The sequence below is a fragment of the Eretmochelys imbricata genome, chromosome 11, assembly GCF_965152235.1.
Source record: "Eretmochelys imbricata isolate rEreImb1 chromosome 11, rEreImb1.hap1, whole genome shotgun sequence".
Classification (NCBI taxonomy): domain Eukaryota; kingdom Metazoa; phylum Chordata; order Testudines; family Cheloniidae; genus Eretmochelys; species Eretmochelys imbricata.
In genome coordinates, this window is record NC_135582.1 from 37,914,015 (window position 1) to 37,938,916 (window position 24,902).

Below are 24,902 nucleotides of genomic sequence, written 5' to 3' on the forward strand. Positions count from 1 at the left end.
TAGAGATATATATGCACTAACAGCAATACTATTGTGGTACAGTATTATTGGAATAGACAGTATTATCACCAATAGAATTTTCATAAATTATAGTGTCTGCCAGAGCAAATATGTAATTTTATTGAATAATGAAAAATATCAATAAAATAATCCTTTCCTACTGTCTTACTGATTAGAAGCACGTTTACAGTCTCCACATCACTCAGTATATCATTAAAATTAAACACATCATATTGTACTTAAAGCATTTTGCTTTCTTAGAGCTAAATTCTGCTTTTTACCACAGTGCACCCATTGCAGAAAATGTAATTACTCAAGATTTATACCAGTGTAGCAGAGGAGAATTTGGACCACACTAAAAATACTTTTGGGCAACAGAAGGAAAGTATAATAGCAGTTATGTGGATCTCTCAAGGGGAGAATAGATCCTCGCAGCAAAATCAAGAATATTTAGAACCAACATGTACATAAGCCAAATTCTAGTCTTTGTTTCACATGTGGAGCTCCCAGTGAAGTCATTATTAATCCAAGAAGTCACTGAGGCCCAATTCAGGAAAGCATCTCAACTCAGGACAGCCCTTAAGCACACGCTTAACTTTAAGTATGGGATTGAAGTCAGTGAGACTCAAGAACATTCTTAAATGTTAAATACATTCTTAAGTGCTTTCCTGAATCAGGGCCTGGGAGCTGAGCACACACAGATCCCAGGGCAGAATTTGGTCTTCAGACTACATAACATGTGTCTTCTTAATTTAAATTTTCCCCTCTAGGTACAAATGCCGTTCCCCTTTAGGATTCCCTTTCCTTCCGTGGCCTCTTTCTATAGTATAACCTGCTTCCTCATGCTTGCTCTTCTCTACTCCTGTCTCAGGCCTGTGCATATAATGAGAAGACAATAGATGTCAGAAGCACATCTCTCCAACCTTTATGTATACTAGTGGAGGGAGATTACTGAAAAATATTTTCTATTTGAATCATTAAAGAAATGTGCTTTCACTGCCTTCACACAAGTGTGCTTTCTGATAATATTCTTGCAGGATGTTCACTGGAACAAACAGATCTAAACAAATATTCTAGAGTATTCATGGAAATTGAATTTTCACCTAGTAAACATGACTATTCTCACTCAAAATCTGATATTAACAGATATCCTCATTCATCCAGGTGACCTAAATGTCCAATCAAAACAACTAAAATTTCAAATATTAAATATTTACAGTTGGAGATGGTCAAAAAAATCCAAAAATAATTTTGTAAAAAAATTCAAAATGTTGATCTTGTTTTTGTTTTGATGTGCTCAGAATGAAACTGTTACTCATTTTTTGTAAAATATTTATCATTTTTCAAAATGGTTATCTAAAATTTTCATGTTCTGAAAAGTTATTTTAAGAAAGTGAACATTTCTATAACCATTTTGACAACACATTTGACATATTTTCTTAAAAAATTAAAGCGGCACAGCATGTTTCATAAAAACAAATTTGACAACTGACATTTTTTCACGAAAGAAAATCATTTTTGAAAAAGTCCATCATTGCATGAAGAGTTTTGTCTGAAAAATTTCAGCCAAATATATTCACAATCCAATCCAAGAATTATTTGCTGAAATTAATTATTCAGAAAATAATTTCAGCAAAAAGAATTCAAGAATATTGCTGCATGTTCACAGTTTGCAAACTGAAAGAGGCAAAATTCATCATAAAAGTTATAGCTATGGATTATTCAGCCAACACTGGTGTCCAGTGTTGTGTATACAGAAGGATAGTAAGTCCATATATCATTCAGGATATCCATGGGGAAGCAGTATGAAATAACTGATTCATTGTTTAAGTGAAATCTCTGAAGTAATTTTGCCTTTAATATTATCTGTTGTTAATATCATGCCATAGGTGTACATAGCACTTTATAAACAAGTATACGAACACTCCTCCAACAAGAAGCTTACATTCTAGTGACAAATCCTGCTAACCGTATTCACATAGCAGTATTACTGATTTCAATGGAACTACTTGTATAAATCAGGTGAGGAGGATTTGGCTTTTAAACCACACTATATAGTGCAGTGAGTGAAAACAATAGGTATGGAACTTTACTTCAGAGTTAGAAGTGAAGCTATACAGTAGTTAGCCCAATAGTTGCTGCTAATTTATAACTACAGTAGCATGTGTATCCTTAGAAAAAATCCAGAAATGTTGGCTATGAACATTGAATTTGCTACAAAAAAATCAAGATATATCCTTCTCAGCTGACCTAGTCCTTGATAAAGCTGTTCTTGCTTCCTGCTAAACTCAGAACTCTAAGAAAACAAAGTTCAGCTGTTTGCACATATGCATTTGATACACGCACACAGAGTGAATTTCATCTTTTCACACACAAGCCCAACTATGTGCAGGTAACTAAATGGAGGGTGAAAGATGGAATTCACCCCAGCTCATGGGTAAACCACAGACTGCAATGCAGTCTCTCCATGGACACTTACTGTAACTGTTCCAACCAATAAGCTGGAATAGCCTTTGCTGTATCTCCGCACATTGTGCGGGGATATTGGGCCCTGGATCCAAAAACTTATAAATCCTGAGACCTTACCTCCAGCCATTCACACTCAGCAGCGAGACCATCCCTCTGTAGCCCATGAGGGTCACAGAGCTCCTATTCCCATCATTGCAGGGCTTGAGCTTGGAGGGCCTTGAATTTCCTCCTTTATAAGCAAACTGCCTCAGACAGCCTAAAAATTGTATTAACAATTAGCAAGTACATCTTGAAAATACTATTTCCTGGTGTTTATAAATAAATAGTTTTTTGACAGAAATGTAAATATTCATCCTGGAACTCGTACATATGTTTTGAAGGCATTTTCTTCTGTATTCAGCTGTATATATGTGTAGAGTCTGCTTGCGATGGAACATTCTGTTATGCATGCAGCTGGGTTAGGCATTATGTTTGTTCAGTGCTTCAAAAGCCTTAAGCATGTGTGCCCTAATTTTTGAATATACGAGACTTTTTTATGTCAGGTGAAATAAAACATGAACTAATTTTCTATTTTTATTAATTTTCTGATAATGTACTTCACTAGCTCTTTACTACCATGATATGGATTTGGTATTTTCTCATTGCTCAAAAAATAGAATATGCAAGCCACATCTGGAAAGGAGGGATATGTATCGTCCTAAAACGGACACACTGTCCCTCTAATCCAAAAGTATTTGTGTTGGACTGAATAAGGTTAAATAGCAACAAGCAATGTTTGCATTGGGCGTCCTTCAATCAAAACAAATATTTGTCTTAAAGGTCATTTTGTTTTGTTAAGAACAGAGCAAATGACAATTTAAGAGTGCTGGATTTTTAAATCACTTTAATCAAAATATGAATACAGTCATAGTTGGTTTTGATTGAATTGTAGCTGAAGAAAGCACATGTACCAAGAAGCTGGGGTGGGCGGGAGGGAAAATGTCTCTTTTGGAGGAATTTTTCACTGTAGCATTTCCTGTCAGATGACTTGGGAATACTTCAGTGAGTACTCAAGATTCATTTTCCATCTTTCCTAATATTTAGATTCAGTGCAGATATTGATTCTTTATGGGGATTTTTTTAAAACATAGATGGCAAGGGCAATTTATAAATGAAGGAAGTAATTAATTAGAAAAGCGTGTTGATAGCAACTGAACTTTAGGTGTATCATTATATGTGAATGGCTGTATTTATGTATTTATTTGTCAAAATTGTATGTATTGTTTTACCTACTGTAAGTGTCTGTAAAAGTGAATTCTTCCAAAGTATTATTTAGGGTTTTGTGGGATTGCCAGTCAAGCTGCTAATCAAGATACTATTTTTTGTATAAATGTCAAATTAAAAAAAACAACGAACAAATGAAGGCAAATGAAAACCTGACAGTGTCAATGTACAGTTTGCTTCTTCACCTCTCTCTTTCTCAACATGTAAACTATTATCAGAAAGCACGATGCTAATGTATAGGCCCATCTGCCATGAGAAAGAGCACTGTTCTGTAAAAGATGATTTTTTTTAAACATTGGGAAAAATAAACAAAAGGAGAAATTACTGTATTGTTCATCATTTCTGTAGATTTCCTCAAGCTACTGTACACATCGTTCAAATGTTCAGTGGTTTTCGACCCTGAAGAGTCAATCTTGAAACAAAACCTGATAAGGGTTGGGCTTTTTCAGAGGGGGCTATTGGGTTCCTAGCTCATTTCGGCTCCTTTGACAATCCCAGCTAATGATGTTAAGGAGCCAGGCTATGCAGTTCTGAGTTGAAGATGGGGTGCAGCCAGTGATGAGCTGCCAAAATCTTAACAACCGGTTCCCTATAAAAAGTTCTGATTTAAGGGATGTCCCCAGTATGTATTTTTTGTACCAACATGGTTATCATATGTCCGTATTTTCCCGGGAGGAATTTTTAAAATTTAAAAATTTAAGAATTCCTCCTGGACGGCGATTTAAGAACCAAAAAGCCTGACCTGTCCGGGAAAATACGGATGTATGTTAACCCTGACTAAAGTTCTTTTTGAAAAAGATGGGCCTGAACTAGAAATGAGCTCCGTTTCACATGTGTGGGTCCCCGCCACTCCCTGGGGGTGTGCTAGGGTGACCAGATGTCCCGATTTTATAGGGACAGTCCCGGTTTTGGGGTCTTTTTCTTATATAGGCTCCTATTACCCCCCACCCCCGTCCTGATTTTTCACACTTGCTGTCTAGTCACCCTAAGGTGTGCACATGTGTGGGTCCCAGCTGCTCCCAGCCCCCCTCATTTAAGCAGATGTGCAGGGTTACTGTCCTGGGAACTGCAGGGCATCAGTGGACGTGGGGCCACCTGCAGACAGGGGCGTGGGGCAGGGCTAGCTGGAGGCAGGGGGTGCAGGGCTGGCTGCGGGCAGGGCAGGGGGTGCGGAGCTGGCTGGAGACAGGAGGGTGCAGGGTTGGCTAGAGGCCAGGGGGTGTGGGGCTGGCTGAAGACAGGGCAGGGGCTGACTGGAGGTAAGGCATGCGGCAGGGGCTGGCTGCGGGCAGGGCAGGGGGTGCGGCAGGGGCTGGTGTGGGCAGGGCAGAGGGTGCGGGGGTGGCTGGAGACAGGGGCTGGCTGTGGGCAGGGCAGAGGGTGCGTGCAGCAGGGGTTGGCTGGATACAGGGCAGGGGGTGCGGCAGGGGCTGGCTGCGGGCAGGGCAGGGGGTGCGTGCGGTAGGGGTTAGCTGGATACAGGGCAGGGGGTGCTGCAGGGGCTGGCTGCAGGCAGGGGGTGCATGGGTGGCTGGAGACGGGCTGGCTGTGGGCAGGGCAGGGCGTGCAGCAGGGGCTGGCTGTGGGCAGGGCAGGGGGTGCGGGGGTGGCTGGAGATGGGCTGGCTGCAGGCAGGGCGTGCAGCAGGGACTGGCTGCAGGCAGGGGGTGCGGGGGTGGCTGGAGACAGGGACTGGCTGCAGGCAGGGGGGTGCGGCAGGGGCTGGTGCGGGCAGGGGGTGCGGGGTTGCTGGAGACAGGGGCTGGCTGCGGGCAGGGCAGGGGGTGCGGCAGGGACTGGTGCGGGCAGGGCAGGGAGTGGCTGGAGATGGGCTGGTGCGGGCACGGCAGGGGGTGGCTGGAGACAGGGGCTGGCTGTGGGTAGGGCAGGGGGTGCGTGCGGCAGGGGCTGGTTGCAGGCGGGCGTGCAGGGGTGGCTGGAGACGGGCTGGCTGCAGGCAGGGTGTGCGGGGGTGGCTGGAGACAGGGGCTGGCTGCGGGCAGGGCAGGGGGTGTGTGCGGCAGGGGCTGGTTGCGGGCAGGGGGTGCAGGGGTGGCTGGAGATGGGCTGGTGCGGGCGGGGGGTACCAGGATGTGGCAGGGGCTGGCTGCAGACAGGGCAGGGGGTGGCTGGAGACAGGGGCTGGCTGTGGGCAGGGCAGGGGGTGCGGCAGGGGCTGGCTGCAAGCAGGGGTGCGGGGGTGGCTGGATACAGGGGCTGGTGTGGGCAGGGCGGGGGTGCGGCAGGTGCTGGCTGGAGGCAGGGCAGGGGGTGGCTGGAGACGGGGGCTGGCTGCAGGCAGGGGTGCGGGGGTGGCTGGAGGCGAGGCAGGGCAGGGGGTGCAGCAGGGGCTGGCTGCAGTCAGGGGGTGCGGGGGTGGCTGGAGACAGGGGCTGGTGTGGGCAGGGCAGGGGTGCGGCAGGTGCTGGCTGGAGGCAGGGCAGGGGGTGGCTGGAGGCAGGGGGTGCGGGGGTGGCTGAGGCGAGGCAGGGCAGGGGGTGCAGCAGGGGCTGGCTGCAGTCAGGGGGTGCGGGGGTGGCTGGAGACAGGGGCTAGTTGCGGGCAGGGCAGGGGGTGTGTGCAGTAGGGGCTGGCTACAGGCAGGGGTTGTTGGGGTGGCTGGGGATGGGAGGTGGCTGCAGGCAGGGGGTGCGGCAGGGGCTGGTGCAGGCAGGGCAGGGGGTCCAGCAGGGGCTGGCTGCAGGCAGGAGGTGCGGGGGTGGCTGGAGACCGGCTGGCTGCGGGCAGGGTGGTGGGTACTCACAGGGAGAGCAGCAGGACGCAGCCCAGGCCCAGGAGAGCAGCCGGGAACCCACTAGGCAGCAGTGGGAGCCCCAGGGCCAGGGGAGTAGCAGCAACAACAGGGCTCGTGCCAGGGCCAGGCGGTAGCACACGTGGCTCCCGCAGCACAGCGCCCCCGGCGGCCAGAGGAGGAATTACATCATTTCCCAGCCGGAGCCCATCAAAGCCTCAGTGCCCCCTGCAGGGAAGCAGGTTAACAACCAATTCTAAAACTGCTTCAAAATTTTACAACCGGTTCACGCGAACCCGTGCAAACCAGCTCCAGCTCACCACTGGGTGCAGCCCAACTGCCCCAGGTATGCTGCCTCAGCAAGGCACAGCTCCTCCAAGAGCTCTATGGTAAAGCACTTCTCTCTTTGGTGCGAGCCAACACTGCTAGCCAGCAAGGGGTGTGAGAGGGGCCATGGCCCCGCTGCTTCCCACAATCATTTGGGTGGCTTGAACCACAGAGATGCTAGGAAGGACAACAAATGTCATTGGCCCCTGGATGGAGGGGAGAGTGTCTCCTTGTGACATTGTCCCTTTTACACCAATACAGGAACCAGTTGCAGTCTAAGAAATCACAAATTGATCTAATTTATTCCAGAACCAAATACAGTCTCAATGAACTTGGAGAAAACTAACTCATACTGAAGTAGCTAGGAATTTGTAAAAGAATGTGTTGGAAAAGAGGGAAAGTGGAGTCTCTTGTGTACCTGAATACTATTTGACCCTCTATGACAGAGGCATGTCAAGACACCTCTGTAGGCTTCCTCAAGACCCAACCAATCAACAGTCAATAAACTGGATTATCCTTTGCTTCAAAGAACAGTCCCAGATTATTGAACTTTGGTTTCAGGCCTTCAGTAACCTTTGGCTTCAGTAACCCAAAGTTCCTTCTAGTCCCAGAAATGAAGGGATAGGTTCTTTCACCCCCTCCTAGGAGAAACTCTGGCTTTCACAAATCAAAAATGTATTGCTACTTGTGTCATCAGTTTCAGCAACTGTAGACCTCTCCTTAGACACTCAAATTCAGACAAAGCATTGCCAGGCACCCTGGAGGCATCTCTAAGTGGTCCCAGCAACATCTGCACCTTAAAAGGAATAATGACCTGTTTTAAAGCAACTGATAGTTTCATGTTTTAGAAACATCTCATCTTACTGTCACAGATTTCTCCTATTTTTACAACAGCAGCCTAAATCTAATTGTACCCCTTACACTTCATTTAATTAATTTACATCTTAAAATGTATGAATATTAGTACTAGAAGGGTGGGTTTCATATAGCTTGATTATCTAACTTACAAGCATTCTATTTTCTCATTTATGTAACTGCTTGTCATATATTTCCAAATGAATTCACACTGCTGTGAGAGAAACCAATATATTAAAAAAGTGCTGAAACTGGCCTATTGAAGAGAGTAATGTACCAGAGAAGATCCATATGGCATAAAACATTGTCCTGAGTAATACCTGCTTACCTTTCTCGTTAAAAATATGAATTTATGAAATGGGAAGAGAGGCATCTAGAGAAGAATAAATAAGTCTTATTGATTCAACTGTATCTATAATCAAGTCAGCTCAGCTGTCTCCTCTGGTGGATGTGCCCAGTCCACAAGAAAAAAAATTTCCATTTAGTTTTCTTTATAAAATCTCTTAGTTCTGTGCACTATGTTGGCTCAATGTTGTGCTTCTTGCAATGACCTCAGCCATCTCCTGGAGGGGCCCAAGAATGAGATACCATTTATTCTCCAGGGGAGGTTTATTCTCGAGTCTTTTCTCAGCAGAGCCGGTGTTACATGTGTTGTTGTACAGAATTATGAGTAGTGGTTTTGTGAAGAAGACTGTACTTTACTAGGGAATGAGCTAAAAATCACCAATTTGAGGTGAACAGACCCCATACAGCAAAGCCCTCTGTGGGTTACGTATCTCAGATTACCAGAAATTACAGTTTTGTTTTAATAGATGTTAAGGCCAGAAGGGATTATTAAAGTCATCTAATCTGAGCTAAGTATTGCTTTCATTAACCCCTTGGAAACTCTGGTAGTGTTACGAGCTGCGTTAAACCTTGTTATGGAGTGAGTTAAATCCTCCTCGCTGAAACTGATGTGTGAGCACGCCCTTTATTTAAGATACATGGAAGAGACAGTTAAGGGGCCACACCTAAAACAAAGCTGAATAGAGTCTGTCCAGAAACTAACACCATGTGGGTGGAGGGTTCCACTGGGTATTATTCTGACCAGGTTTGTGTGTGTCTGTAGGTGTGGAAAAGGCTAATGTGGAGGAGGGCGGGGGAAGGGGACAGACAAAGAACTGATGGAAGACTCAGAGCAAGAAAGAAAGCCAAGTGGCAGCCTATCAGGACATTGTGACCTTCAGAAATCTAGAGGAAAGAGCTGGGTGTGGTGCTGACTAAGTCTGCAAATGAGAAGGGGAAGAACAGTGAAACACACAAGAAAGCTGGTAGATCTTAAAATATCTGATTATTTATTCAGTCACAAAATCCCTCTCCACCTCTAAAACCCACCTCAAAACACTTCTCCATTGCAAGGCTTTTCAGGGGTTGCATGATTTTGTTCACATATTCTTAAGGACAATTTAATTAAAACTTATTGAACGAAACTATGGTCTGCAGCCACTGTACTTTATCAGGTATGTTGGACATAATGTTTGGACAGAACAATAAGAGCTGAATTCAGAACTGGGTTAAGCAGCTGCAATTCCCATCAATTTCAGTGGGACTCACATCTGTTGATTCCCTGTGTCTAATTTTGGCCTTGCTCCTGCTCCCCATAAAGTCAATGTGAGCTTGGTCAAGTTCTTGGATTGCAAGGCCCCTTGTGGCAGAGACCACCTCTTATTCTATATATGATACAGCACTTAACAAGTAACAAATAACTGTTTGATTTTAAGAATACCAGAGTGGAAAGTCAAGTAAATAGAAATCTGTACACTCCAGTTTGAATTAAACCTGTTCACTATATAGATACATAATTCCAAGGCCAGAAGGGACCAATGTGATTATCTAGTTTGGCCTTCTGTATAACACAGGCCATAGAACTTCCCCAAGATAATTCCTAGAGGATATCTTTCAGAAAAACAGCCAACCTTGATTTAAAAATTGTCAGTGATGGAGAACCCACCACAAATATAAGTAAATGTCTCCACAGGTTATTTTCTCTCACCATTAAAAATGTACATCTTATTTCCAGTCTGAATTTATCTATCTTCAACTTCCAGTTATTGGATTGTTATACCTTTCTCTGCTAGACTGAAAAGTCCATTATTAAATGTGTGTTCCCCATACAGATACTTGTAAACTGTAATCAAGTCACCATGAGCCGTCTTTTTGTTAAGCTAAATAGAGTGCGCTCTGTCATTATAAGGCATGTTTTCTAATCTTTTAATCATTCTCATGGCTCTTCTCTGAACCCTCTCCAATTTATCAACATCCTTCTTGAATTGTGGACACCAGAACTGGACACAGTATTCCAGTAGTGGATGCATCAGTGCCAAATACAGAGGTAAAATAACCTCTTTGCTCCTACTCAAGATTCCCCTGTTTATACATCCCAGTAACGCATTGGCTCTTTTGGCCACAGCATCACAATGGGAGCTCATGTTCAGCTGATTATCCACCATGACCCCCACAAATCTTTTTCAGAGTCACTGCTTCCCAAGATAGAGTCCCCCATTCTGTAAGTATTGCCTTTGATACTAGGTGTATATATTTACATTTAGCTGTATTAAAATGTATAGTGTGTGTTTGAGCTCAATTTATCAAGTAATCCAGATTGCTCTGAATCAGTGAGGTGTCCTCTTCATTATTTATGACTTCCCCAATTTGTGTGTCATCTGCAAACTTTATCAGTGATTAATTTAGGTTTCCTTCCAGGTCATTGATAAAAACGTAAAATAGCATAGGGCCAAGAACCAATCCCTGTTGGACCAGACTGGAAACATACATGCTTGATGATGATTCCCCATTTACAATCACATTTTGAGACCCATCAGTTAGCCAGTTTTTAATCCATTAAATGTGTGCTATGTTAGTTTTACAATCTTTCTAGTTTTTAATCAAAATGTCATGTGGTACCATGTCAAATGCCTTACAGAAATCTAAGTATATTACATCAACAGTATTACCTTTATCTAACAAACTTGTAATCTCATAGAACAAAGATATCAAATGAGTTTGAGATAATTTATTTTCCATAAACCCATGTTGATTTGCATTAATTAAATTACCCTCCTATAATTCTTTATTAATCAAGTCTTGTATGAGCTGTTCCATTATCTTGCCCAGGATCAATGTCAGACTGACAGGTCTATAATTACCTGGGTCATTGAGTAAAGTAGAATATGGATATCTATGAGTTCACAATCTGTACTGGGTATTGTGTAGTGAGAAGCATAGTATAATACATTTCTTCTTGACAAGAGGGGTTCTGTAAAGAGATTCTATCCATCTCCTTCAGGCTCCCTGGGAACTCAGGGACTTGCTGCTTTCGGTTCATTGAAACACTATCTGGCAGCAAAACAAACACATGCCTGTCTAATCGCAGCAGACGTCCCAAATTTCACCTTTTCTAGTTGTACAAACCTCTTTCTAATTTTTCACTCTGCTTTTATTTATGCAGTTCTTGCAATGAAAAATAAAACTGGTGGCACACAGATAATTCTCCACTTCTCCTAAACTTCAATCATCTGGAAGATTTTTTGTCCCAATGATCATCAAAATGTAAAGTAAATTTCCCTTCCTTACTGATCCTTCTATACAGAGAAATGTATCAAATTAACCGTAGTGTAACAGGGCTTACCCAGTCTGGCTTCAGGCCATGCCACTGCCTCAGTTTACCTTCTGTCATGCATCAAACAACCCACCACACAACTAGTGTTTTCACAATACTGCTCCCTCCTGGGTGTATTTATTACCATAAAATAACACTCAAAACCTTCCAGCCCCCTTCTCCAGACTCAGTTAATTCCGGTATCAATGCCAGCTCCCTCCAGGCTCGCATTCCTTTGCAGCCATCATAGCTGAGCTTCTCACCCAACAGACTCCTGTTCCCCGCAAGTCTCGCAGCTGAGGCTTATATCCCTCAACAGATTCAGCTACTTGCAGGTCTTTCTCTCTCTCCCAGGCCTTCGGCTTAGGAGCTGTGGAGCGTTGCCACCATCCCACTTCCTAGCAGGCCTGATTTTTCCCTTAACTACCTGTTCTTAAAAGGGCCATGCCTTGGAACAGTGTTGGCTCATCTGGGGACCCCACCACCCTTAAAAGGGACGGACCACCCTGTTACACAAGAATGAACACAGAGCTACTCAGGTTAGAGTTGTGTGCCTTCTCTTTTTCTCCATTTCTGTATCCATCTCTCTTCTTCCATTTCCTATTTTCATTCTCTCTCATTTTTAACATATATCTGTCCTATCGTTTCATTTTCACTTTTACAGTGTTCCAGCTCCTGTGACTTCTTTACAAGTCACTCGAGTTTGGCTGAGACCAGAGGAAGTCTCACAATATATTAACCCTGAAGCACCAGCCTGCTCCCAAAATTCAACCCTGCCTGAGGGAAAACCCAAGCTGATTCCCCAAACTCCTGGGGAAGAGCAGCCAAATATGGCTGCTGCAGGAATCAGACTGGATTCTTTCCCTGAGCAGACACCATTCTTGTATGATGGGAGGATCCTGCAGGGAGCAAAAAGAGCCCAGCTGCTCAAGGTGCCCTCCTCCCTCCTCCCACATGAGCAGAAAGAGATCAGCATAAGGGTCAACTCCACTCCCTCCACCTGTCCTGTGAGTAATAGGACAGGTAAGGGAGAAAGTGTGGAGAAGATCTAATAGGGAACTGTGGGAGGTCGATGGTAAACTAAGTATAGTAATTGTAGTGAAATCTCCATGACTCCAGTGGGTCAGGCATGCAGTTAGGATCAGAGAAGAGACTGCAGCTAAGCATCTCTTGCAAAGTCAGCCTTGTGGTGTCCAACCTCATGGCTGACCAACGAGAAGATGGAGGGATAATGTTGAGCAAGACCTAAAAGCTCTTAATGTGAATTACTATCTGAATGAGAAAAATACACTTTGTGGACGGAAGAATATGGGGGAAAATTGTAAGAGTGGCCAAGGACCTCCCTGGTCTTTACAGTAATAGTATAGATGGGGGGCAGGCAGTTGGAGAGCAGGGGAAATTCAAGAATCAAAAGACAGCCCAAAACCACAATATAATCTTAGAATCATAGAATCATAGAATATCAGAGTTGGAAGGGACCTCAGGAGGTCATCTAGTCCAACCCCCTGTTCAAAGCAGGACCGATCCCCAATTAAATCATCCCAGCCAGGGCTTTGTCAAGCCTGACCTTAAAAACTTCTAAGGAAGGAGATTCCACCATTTCCCTACGTAACGCATTCCAGTGTTTCACCACCCTCCAAGTGAAAAAGTTTTTCCTAATATCCAACCTAAACCTCCCCCACTGCAACTTGAGACCATTACTCCTTGTTCTGTCATCAGCTACCACTGAGAACAATCTAGAGCCATCCTCTTTGGAACCCCCTTTCAGGTAGTTGAAAGCAGCTATCCCCCCTCATTCTTCTCTTCCGTAGACTAAACATCCCCAGTTCCCTCAACCTCTCCTCATAACTCATGTGTTCCAGTCCCCTAATCATTTTTGTTGCCCTCCGCTGGACTCTTTCCAATTTTTCCACATCCTTCTTGTAGTGTGGGGCCCAAAACTGGACACAGTACTCCAGATGAGGCCTCACCAGTGAATAGAGGGGAACGATCACATCCCTCGATCTGCTGGCAATGCCCCTACTTATACATCCCAAAATGCCATTGGCCTTCTTGGCAACAAGGGCACACTGTTGACTCGTATCCAGCTTCTCATCCACTGTAACCCCTAGGTCCTTTTCTGCAGAACTGCTGCCTAGCCATTCGGTCCCTAGTCTGTAGCGGTGCATTGGATTCTTCCGTCCTAAGTGCAGGACTCTGTTGAACCTCATCAGATTTCTTTTGGCCCAATCCTCCAATTTGTCTAGGTCCCTCTGTATCCTATCTCTACCCTCCAGCGTATCTACCTCTTCTCCCAGTTTAGCGTCATCTGCAAACTTGCTGAGGGTGCAATCCACACCATCCTCCAGATCATTTATGAAGATATTGAACAAAACCGGCCCCAGGACCGACCCTTGGGACACTCCACTTGATACCGGCTGCCAACTAGACGTGGAGCCATTGATCACTACCCGTTGAGCCCGACAATCTAGCCAGCTTTCTAAACACCTTATAGTCCATTCATCCAGCCCATACTTCTTTAACTTGCTGGCAAGAACACTGTGGGAGACAGTGTCAAAAGCTTTGCTAAAGTCAAGGAACAACACGTCCACTGCTTGCCCTTCATCCACAGAGCCAGTTATCTCATCTTTAACAAAAAAAAAAGAACACACCATGACTTTTCGGAAGTCTCATGATTTTTGGGGTTGTGACTCATAACTTTTGAATCTTTGCCTTGATTTGCTTCCATCTCTCTTTTCTCCTTTCCTTGGTTTCCTTCCATCTTCCCCCTTGCGCAATACAGTCTCTTCTAGCTGGCTAACATCCTTTCTATTTATCTAGGTGAATCCACAGGTCCCTCTCACAGTGGAACCTGAACACCTTACAAACATGAATTAATGTATCCTCACACTGTCCCCAAGGAGGCAGAGGTGTTATTATCCCTATTTTGCAGATGGAGACACAGTCCAACTCCTGAAGAGTTTACAACTTAGGGCCCTCATCCTGCATTGTGCCCAAGCAGAGTGAATTCAAGGAATCTTAGCACGGTTGCAGCTGCCCATCCAATACAGGTTTCAGAGTAACAGCCATGTTAGTCTGTATTCGCAAAAAGAGAAGGAGTACTTGTGGCACCTTAGAGACTAACCAATTTATTTGAGCATAAGCTTTCGTGAGCTACAGCTATTATGCTCAAATACATTATTATGCTCAAATAAATTGGTTAGTCTCTAAGGTGCCACAAGTACTCCTTTCCATCCAATACAGGGTCAGGGTCCAGGACAGTTCCATACAATACATTTTCTTTTGCTTTGTCTAATCTAATTTTAAAAGTATCACATGATGGGCTTTCATCACTTCCCTGGGGAGATTATTCCACAGCCTGATAGCTTCCACTGTCAGGAAGTTTATACTGATGTAAAGTTCCTATTGACTATTTATTCGTTTTCTTCTCATTATTTCTGTTCAATTGCCTTGCATCACTCTAAATAATTACTTACATTCAATACCATTTCAGACCCTTCAGAACACACAGCCTGTTATCCTTTTAGCCAGATTAGAAATATCTTTCTTCATAAATCATTTCAGCATTTTAATCTTTTTAGCTTCTGTTCTCTGAGTTGTCTCCAGTTTGTCAATAGCCTGGTTATAGCAAGGTACCCAGAACTGAACTAATATCACAGGCACAGTTGCACCAGGGCTGAGCAGAGTGTAACTGTTATCTCCCTGTTGTGCCTTTGTTTATGCAATCCAAAATCCCATTGACATTTTTTCCTGCCATATCAAATTAAAAACTCATGTCTAATCCTGTGTCTAGAATCACCCCTACTCCTCTCTCAGCATTACTGCGTTCCAGGTTATTAATTATCTGGTGTTTGGATTGTTTGCAACAGCTATAGCATTTATTTTAATTAATTACATTTCGTCCATAGTTATAATTTGGATACATTAAAAAATTAAAATGAATGGCTGCCAACAATTGACACAAATCAAAGTCACTTCACCCTCACTAAACATCAGGCAGGTAGCTTTCATCCCTCCCCTGGGCAGCTGACAAGCAAAAAGGCTGCAGAATCTGCTTTCATGTAGAAGGAAACAAAGCATGACATCTCTCAATCTCCCCTGGCAGACTCTCATACATGTTGAACCAGAGGTGAACCTTGTAGGACACTACATCAAGAACTCTCGAGGAGATGAGCATTTGTTCATCACAACCCTTTGGGTTTTCCCCTCAAAGGATGTGAACAGGAGTGGCTAACAGGGGAGTTTTTCAAGGGAGTTTAGAGCAGGAGTGTGAGGAGAGTCTAGATACACTTAACATTCTTGAAACTTAAAGCCAAAAACACGCCCTGATAAAAATGAAACATCAACAAAGAAACAAGCTGCAGGAGTAAAAAGGAGTGCAGGCAGAAGTCCAGCAACAGAGTGGGGGGCTACCAGTTTATTGCACCCAATGCAGCACGTATGATTACCTGCGCTATGGGCAGGTGGTGTATGTGTGCATTCAGTGCAAGAAGCTCCTGACCCTCAGAGACCATGTACAGGCTTTGGAGACCAGAGTGGCTTAACTGGAGAAGCTAAGGGAGACAGAGAGGTACCTAGATGAGACTTTCTGGGACACAGTAGAATGATCCCACCCCTCATCTGACAGCCTCTGTGTTGTTGAGGATGATAAAAATCTCAGGGAAGGAGAAAATCCAACTGGAACAGAGGGAAATGATCCCATAGTTGGGACCCTCTGTCCAGATGATGTCACGGTATCCTCTCGCACTGAGGATACCTCTACAGGGGAGGGAACTCCAGTTATTAGGAAGAGACATGTAATAGTTATGGGGGATTAGATCATTAGAAACAGAGATAGCTGGGTTTGCGATGACTGGGAGAACTGCATGGTGACTTGCCTGCCTGGTGCGAAGGTTGCGGAGCTCTTGAGACATCTAGATAGACTTATGTGCAGTGCTGGGGAGCAGCCGGTTCTCGTGGTACATGTAGGTTCCAATGTCATAGGGAAGGATAGGGTAGCATTATCTGCAATGCTTCCAGTTCCACATGCAGGGCCAGTTAGACAGGCAGAACATGCATGGATGAGACAATGATGTAGGGATTTAGATTTATTAGGAACTGGGGAAACTTTTTGGAAAGGGGGAGCCTATAAGGAGGGATGGGCTCCACCTAAACCAAAATGGAACCAGATTTCTGGTGCTTAACATTAAAAAGGTCATAGAGCAGTTTTTAAACTAAGGGCTGGGGGAAAGCCAACAGGTGCAAAGGAGCACACGATCCTCCCCTAAAGGATACCTCTGTCCGAATCTATTAATGGAGATTCTCTATGTCCTAGTAAAGAGGAGGGGATGGAAGATGATAAAATATGGGCAGGATCTGTTGAGAAACAGTCAAAAGAAAGAGTCCCATTCAATTACATCATGTAGGTACAGACAGACAGCTAAAAAGTGACAGGTTTTTAAAATGCTTATATACCAAGGCTAGAAGTCTAAATACTGTAATAAGATGGGTGAACTAGAGTGCCTTGTATTAAATGAGGATATTGAAATAACAGGCATCACAGAAACTTGGTGGAATGATGATAATCAATGGGACACAGTAATGCCAGAGTACAAAATATATCAGAAGGACAGAACAGGTTGTGCTGGTGGGGGAGTGGCACTATATGTGAAAGAAAACCTAGAATCAAATTAAGCAAAAATCTTAAATGAACCAAACTGTACCATAGAAACTCTATGGATTGTAATTCCATGCTCTAATAATAAGAATATATCAGCAGGGATACATTACTGACCACCTGACCAGGATGGTGATAGTGACTGTGAAATGCTCAGGGAGATTACAGAGGCTATAAAAATAAAAAACTCAATAATAATGGGGGATTTCAGCTATCCCCATATTGACTGGGTACATGTCACCTCAGGATAGGATGCAGAAATAAAGTTTCTTGACACCTTAAATGACTGCTTCCTGGAGCAGTTAGTCCTGGAACCCACAAGGGGAAAGGCAATTCTTGATTAAGTGGAACACAAGATCTGGTCCAAGAGGTGAATATAGCTGGACCGCTTGGTAATAGTGACCATAATATAATTAAATTTAACATCTCTGTGGTGGGGAAAACACCACAGTGGCCCAACACTGTAGCATTTAATTTCAGAAAGGGGGACTACACAAAAATGAAGAAGCTAGTTAAACAGAAATTAAAGGTACAGCACCAAAAGTGAAATCCCTGAAAGCTGCAGGGAAACGTTTTAAAGACACCATAATAGAGGCTCAACTTAAATATATACCCAAAATTCAAAAATATAGTAAGAGAACCAAAAAAGTGCCACAACAAAGTAAAAGAATGGCTAAACAACAAAGTAAAAGAAGCAGTGAAAGACAAAAAGGCATCCTTTAAAAAGTGGAAGTTAAATCCTAGTGAGGAAAATAGAAAGGAGCATAAACTCTGGCAAATGAAGTGTAAAAATATAATTAGGAAGGCCAAAAAAGAATTTGAAGAATGGTGAGCCAAAGACTCAAAAAGTAATAGCAATTTTTTTTAAGTACATCAGAAGCAGGAAGCCTGCTAAACAACCAGTGGAGCATTAAAGGACAATAAGGCCATTGTGGAGAAACGAAATTAATTCTTTGCATCGGTCTTCACGGCTGAGGATGTGAGGGAAATTCCCAAACCTGAGCCATTCTTTTCAGGTGACAAATCTGAGGAACTGTCTCAGATTGAGGTGTCAGTAAAGGAGGTTTTGGAACAAATTGATAAACTAGACAGCAATAAGTCACCAGGACGAGATGGTATTCACCCAAGAGTTCTGAACGAAATCAAATGTGAAATTGAAGAACTACTAACTGTAGTTTGTAACCTATCATTGAAATCAGCTTCTGTACCAAATGACTGGAGGATAGCTACTGTGATGCCAATTTTTAAAAAGGGCTCCAGAGGTGATCCGGCAATTACAGGCTGGTAAACTTGATGTCAGTACATACTGGTTGAAACAATAATAAAGAACAAAATTGTCAGACACATAGATGAACATAATTTGTTGGGGAAGAGTCAACATGGTTTTTAAAAAGGAAAATCATGCCTCACCAATCTACTAGAATTCTCTAGGAGGGTCAACAAGCATGTGGACAAGGGGGATCCTATGGATATAGTGTACTTAGATTTTCAGAAAGCCTTTGACAAGTTACCTCACCAAACGCTCTTAAGTAGGGCTGCCGATTAATCGCAGTTAACTCACGCGACTAACTCAAAAAAATTAATCATGATTAAAAAATTAATTGTGATTATTCACCATTTTAATCGCACTATTAAACAATAAAATACCAATTGAAATTTATTAAATATTTTGGATGTTTTTCTACATTTTCAAATATATTGATTTCAGTTACAACAGAATACAAAGTGTACTGTGCTCACTTTATTATTATTTTGTATTACAAGTATTTGCAATGTAAAAATGATAAACAAAAGAAACAGTATTTTTCAATTCACTGCATACACGTACTGTAGTGCAATCTTTTTATCATGAATGTGAAACTTACAAATGTAGATTTTTTTTGTTACATAATTGCACTCAAAAACAAAACAATGTAAAACTTTAGAGCAGTGGGCAACCTGTGGCCCGTCAGGGTAATCCACTGGCGGGCTGTGAGACAGTTTGTGTACGTTGATTGTCCGCAGACATGGCCAGCCGCAGCTTCCAGTGGCTGTGTTTTGCCGTTCCCAGCCAATGGGAGATGTGAGAAGTGGCAGCCAGCACTTCTCTGTACTTCCCGCAGCTCCCATTGGCCAGGAACAGCGAACCATGGCCACTGAGAGCTGCAGGCGGCTGTGCCTGCGGATGGTCAATGTAAACAAACTATCTCATGGCCCGCCAGCGGATTACCCTGACGGGCTGCAGGTTGCACACCACCGCTTTAGAGCCTACAAACCAGCTCAGTCCTATTTCTTGTTCAGTCAATATACTAAGAGAAAGAAGAAAAGGAGTACTTGTGGCAGCTTACAGACTAACAAATTTATTTGAGCATAAGCTTTTATGAGCTACAGCTCACTTCATCGGATGCATTCAGTGGAAAATACAGTGGGGAGATTTATATACACAGAGAACATGAAACAATGGATGTTATCATACACACTCTAAGGAGAGCGATCACTTAAGATGAGCTAATACCAGCAGGAGAGCGGGGGAGAGGGGGAGGGCGGGAGAGAAAACCCTTTGTAGTGATGATCAAGGTGGGCCATTTCCAAAAGTTGACAAGAACGTCTGAGGAACAGTGGCGGGGGGTGAGGGGGGAAATAAGCATGGGGAAATAGTTTTAGTTTGTGTAATGACCCATCCACTCCCAGTCTCACCAGCAACCACACACCACACAACAGAACCACTAACTCAGGAACCTATCCTTGCAACAAAGCCCGTTGCCAACTGTGCCCACATATCTATTCAGGGGACACCATCATAGGGCCTAATCACATCAGCCACACTATCAGAGGCTCGTTCACCTGCACATCCACCAATGCGATATATGTCATCATGTGCCAGCAGTGCCCCTGTGCCATGTACATTGGTCAAACTGGACAGTCTCTACGTAAAAAAATAAATGGATAAATAATTCATAAACCAGTCGGAGAACACTTCAATCTCTCTGGTCACTCGATTACAGACCTAAAAGTCGCAATATTACAACAAAAAGACTTCAAAAACAGACTCCAACGAGAGACTGCTGAATTGGAATTAATTTGCAAACTGGATACAATTAACTTAGGCTTGAATAGAGACTGGGAGTGGATGGGTCATTACACAAAATAAAACTATTTCCCCATGTTTATTCCCTCCCGCCCCCTCATTGTTCCTCAGACGTTCTTGTCAACTGCTGGAAATGGCCCACCTTGATCATCACTACAAAGAGTCCCCCTCCCCAGCCCCGGGGGAGAGGGGAGAATTGTATGTCTCCTGTTCTGTGTTATTTGCATTCTGCCATATATTTTATGCCGTAGCTGTCTTGTATGATGACCCAGCAAATTATTCGTTTTAAGAACACTTTCACTGCAGATTTGACAAAATTCAAAGCAGGTACCGATATGAGATTTTTAAAGATAGCTACTGCATTCGACCCAAGGTTTAAGAATCTGAAGTGCCTTCCAAAATCTAAGGGTGTTAGATGTGGAGCATGCTTTCAGAAGTCTTAAAAGAGCACCACTCTGATTCAGAAACTACAGAACCGAAACCATCAAAAAAGAAAATCAACCTTCTGCTAGTGGCATCTGACTCAGATGGTGAAAATGAACATGCATCAGACCACACTGTTTTGGATTGTTACGGAGCAGAACCCATAATCAGCATGGACGCATGTCCTCTGGAATGGTGCTTGAAGCAAGAAGGGACATATGAATCTATAGCGCATCTGGTACATAAATATCTTGAGACGCTGGCTACAACAGTGCCATGTGAACGCCTGTTCTCACTTTCAGCACTTTCAACAAAAAGCAGGCAGTATTATCTCCTGCAAATGTAAACAAATGTGTTTATCTGAGTGCTTGGCTGAACAAGAAGTAGGATTGAGTGGACTTGTAGGCTCTACAGTTTTAGATTGTTTTATTTTTGAATGCAGTTTTTTGTACTTAATTCTACGTTTGTAAGTTCAACTTTCATGATAAAGAGATTGCACTACAGTACTTGTATTAGGTGAATTGAAAAATACTATTTATTTTGTTTTTTACAAGGCAAATATTTGTAATAAAAATAAATATAAAGTGAGCACTGTACACTTTGTATTCTGTGTTGTAATTGAAATCAATATATTTAAAAATGTAGAAAACATCCAAAAATATTTAAAACAATAATAGAATACCATTTATTAACAGTGCGATTAATTGTGCGATTAATTGCGATTAATTTTTTTAATTGCTTGGCAGCCCTACTCTTAAGCAAAGTAAGCTGTCATGGGATAAGAGAGAAGGTCCTCTCATGGATTGGTAACTGGTTAAAAGATAGGAAATAAAGGGTAGGAATAAATGGTCAGTTTTCAGAATGGAGAGCGGTAAACAGGGGTGTCCCCCAAGGGTCTGTACTGGGACCAGTCCTAGTCAACATATTCATAAATGATCTGGAAAAAGGGGTAAACGGTGAGGTGTCAAAATTTGCAGATGATGGAAAACTACTCAAGATAGTTAAGTTCAAAGCTGACTGCGAAGAGCTACAGAAAGAAATCACAAAACTGCGTGACTGGGCAACAAAATGGCAGATGAAATTCAATTTTGATAAAGTAATGCACATTGGAAAACATAATCCCAACTATACATATATAATGATGGGATCTAAATTAGCTGTTACCACTCAAGAAAGAGATCTTGAATAATTGTGGATAGTTCTCTGAAAACATCCACTCAATGTACAGCGGCAGTCAAAAAAACTAGCAGAATGTTGGGAATCATTAAGAAAGGGATGAATAATAAGACAGAAGATATCATATTGCCTTTATATAAATCCATGGTATGCCCACATCTTGAATACTGCATTCAGATGTGGTTGCCTCATCTCAAAAAAAGATATTGGAATTGGAAAAGGTTTGGAAAAGGGCAACAAAAATTATTAGGGGTATGGAACGGCTTCAATATGACAAGTGATTAATAAGAATGGGACTTTTCATCTTGGAAAAGAGATGACAAGTGGGGATATGTTAGAGGTCTATAAAATCATGACTGGTGTGAAAAAAGTCAATAAGGAAGTGTTATTTACTCCTTCTTATAACAGAAGAACTGGGGGTCACCAAATGAAATTAATAGGCAGCATGTTTAAAATGAACAAAAGGAAGTATTTTTTTCACACAACGCACGGTCAACCTGTGGAACTCCTTGCCAGAGGATGTTGTGAAGCCCAAGACTATAACAGGGTTCAAAAAAGAACTAGATAAGTTCATGGAGGATAGGTCCATCAATGGCACTTAGCCAGGATGGGCAGGGATGGTGTCCCTAGCCTCTATTTGCCAGAAGCTGGGAATGGGCTATAGGGGATGGATCAGCTGATGATTACCTGTTCTGTTCATTCCCTCTGGGGCATCTGGCTTGGCCACTGTTGGAAGACAGGATACTGGGCTAGATGGACCTTTGGTCTGACCCTATATGGCCATTCTTATGTTCAAAGGAAAGACTGGTGCTACTTCAGTCAACCTCATCCTCTATTCCTGCAAAATGCCACAGACAAGTCTGCAGCACCTTATGATCAACTACATCAATGGCAGCAGCCAGCTCTGTGGAGAAAAAGTGGGTAGTAAGTTAACAACATCAAAGTGATGGCAAACGTGTATGCAAAAATTCAATCCCTAGCAACAGGTGGATATACTTACAGCTAAGAGCCTTCCACGGTCCTTGTAAAAGAAAAAGGAAACAATGTACAAAGAACTAAATAACCTAACTAATACAAAGAACTAGATTTTGTCTTCAGGAACCAAAGATGCAGTGTGGGAGACTGTGGAAAGGGGCTGGTCAGGGTGAAGGGAGAATAGACCTCTGCCTCCCTCCAGCCCTCCCCAGCCCTTGCAAATTTCTAGGTCTGGCAGTGGGACTAGCACAAAGCATTACCAGCCCTGCGCAATATCATTGTGCCCATCTCCTCTGGGAAGAGGTGCAAAGTTGAGGAGGGAGTCGGTGTTTCTGCTCCATATTATATAAGTCACTCTAAAACAGACAATAGAGAAACCCCTCTCTGCAAAAGGCTACAGTGTTGAAGGATAAATCTGCACAGTATAACTACTGTTTGCATTGCTGTAGCCATGTTGGTCCCAGGATATTAGTGCAACGAGGTGGGTGAGATGATGTCTTATTGGACCAACTTCTGTTGGTGAAAGAGACAAGCTTTCAATCTACACAAAGCTCTTCTTTGGGTTTCTGTAAAACTACTGGTCTGTATTTTCTATGTGGACTATATTTAATGCATTTCTGACATTTATAGGTGCAGGAACAACTGCCAATAGTTACATCATCGTTGTAGACTTTGTTAGTGAATTACTAGTTCAATGAAGCCATGTCAAAGGTTTGCTACACCCACAGGTCTTTCTGTATATGGTCAAGCATTGCTTCCAACCACCTAAAAGAAACATAGTAATGAAAAAAAGTCCAGTGTTTTGATTCTGTAAAGAAAGTTTAAATTTACTGTTCAAAGAAGAATAAGATTTGTTTTTAAAGTGTTTATTTTTTCTCTTTTAGCCATATCTTAGCTTTTGATCCTTTTAATATTGGCAGAACTATCAGCTAAGCAAGACTGTGGTGTGCAGTATAAAAAGAAATATAATCAGGCAGCGATCCAATTGATAGACAATTTGTGACTTTTCCAGTGGATGTATACATTTCTAATACCACCACCTGGTATTAGAAATGTATACACCATTTGCTGTTTTCCTGTTTGTTTACTCCAGTTGAGTTAATGGCCCTATCTGCAACATGTTGCAGATAGAAAACATAATCTCACAATTTCAGAATAACAGCCGTGTTAGTCTGTATTCGCAAAAAGAAAAGGAGTACTTGTGGCACCTTAGAGACTAACCAATTTATTTGAACATAAGCTTTCGTGAGCTACAGCTCACTTCATCGGATGCATACTGTGGAAAGTGTAGAAGATCTTTTTATACACACAAAGCATGAAAAAATACCTCCTCCCACCCCACTCTCCTGCTGGTAATAGCTTATCTAAAGTGATCACTCTCCTTACAATGTGTATGATAATCAAGGTGGGCCATTTCCAGCACAAATCCAGGGTTTAACAAGAACGTCTGGGGAGGGAGGGTAGGAAAAAACAAGGGGAAATAGGTTACCTTGCATAATGACTTAGCCACTCCCAGTCTCTATTCAAGCCTAAGTTAATTGTATCCAATTTGCAAATGAATTCCAATTCAACAGTCTCTCGCTGGAGTCTGGATTTGAAGTTTTTTTGTTGTAATATCGCAACTTTCATGTCTGTAATCGCGTGACCAGAGAGATTGAAGTGTTCTCCGACTGGTTTATGAATGTTATAATTCTTGACATCTGATTTGTGTCCATTTATTCTTTTATGTAGAGACTGTCCAGTTTGACCAATGTACATGGCAGAGGGGCATTGCTGGCACATGATGGCATATATCACATTGATGGATGTGCAGGTGAACGAGCCTCTGGTAGTGTGGCTGTACTTTGTGACTTTGTCCTTACCCATAACTATTTTACATTTGGGGACAATGTATACCTTCAAATCAGCGGCACTGCTATGGGTACCCGCATGGCCCCACAGTATGCCAACATTTTTATGGCTGACTTAGAACAACGCTTCCTCAGCTCTCGTTCCCTAATGCCCCTACTCTACTTGTGCTATATTGATGACATCTTCATAGATTCATAGATATTTCATAGATATTTAGGTCAGAAGGGACCATTATGATCATCTAGTCTGACCTCCTTCACAACGCAGGCCACAGAATTTCACCCACCACTCCTACAAAAAAAACCTCACACCTATATCTGTGCTATTGAAGTCCTCAAATTGTAGTTTAAAGACCTCAAGGAGCAGAGAATCCTCCAGCAAGCGACCCGTGCCCCATGCTACAGAGGAAGGCGAAAAACCTCCAGGGCCTCTTCCAATCTGCCCTGGAGGA

At 42.8% G+C, this 24,902-nt stretch overlaps 1 protein-coding gene across 1 annotated transcript in view; it reads right to left on the bottom strand.

The window, feature by feature from the left end:
* The window catches only part of STK39 (serine/threonine kinase 39), a 262,001-nt gene that overhangs the window by 12,728 nt on the left and 224,371 nt on the right, over window positions 1-24,902 (bottom strand). The gene's annotated exons all lie outside the window — the stretch shown is intronic.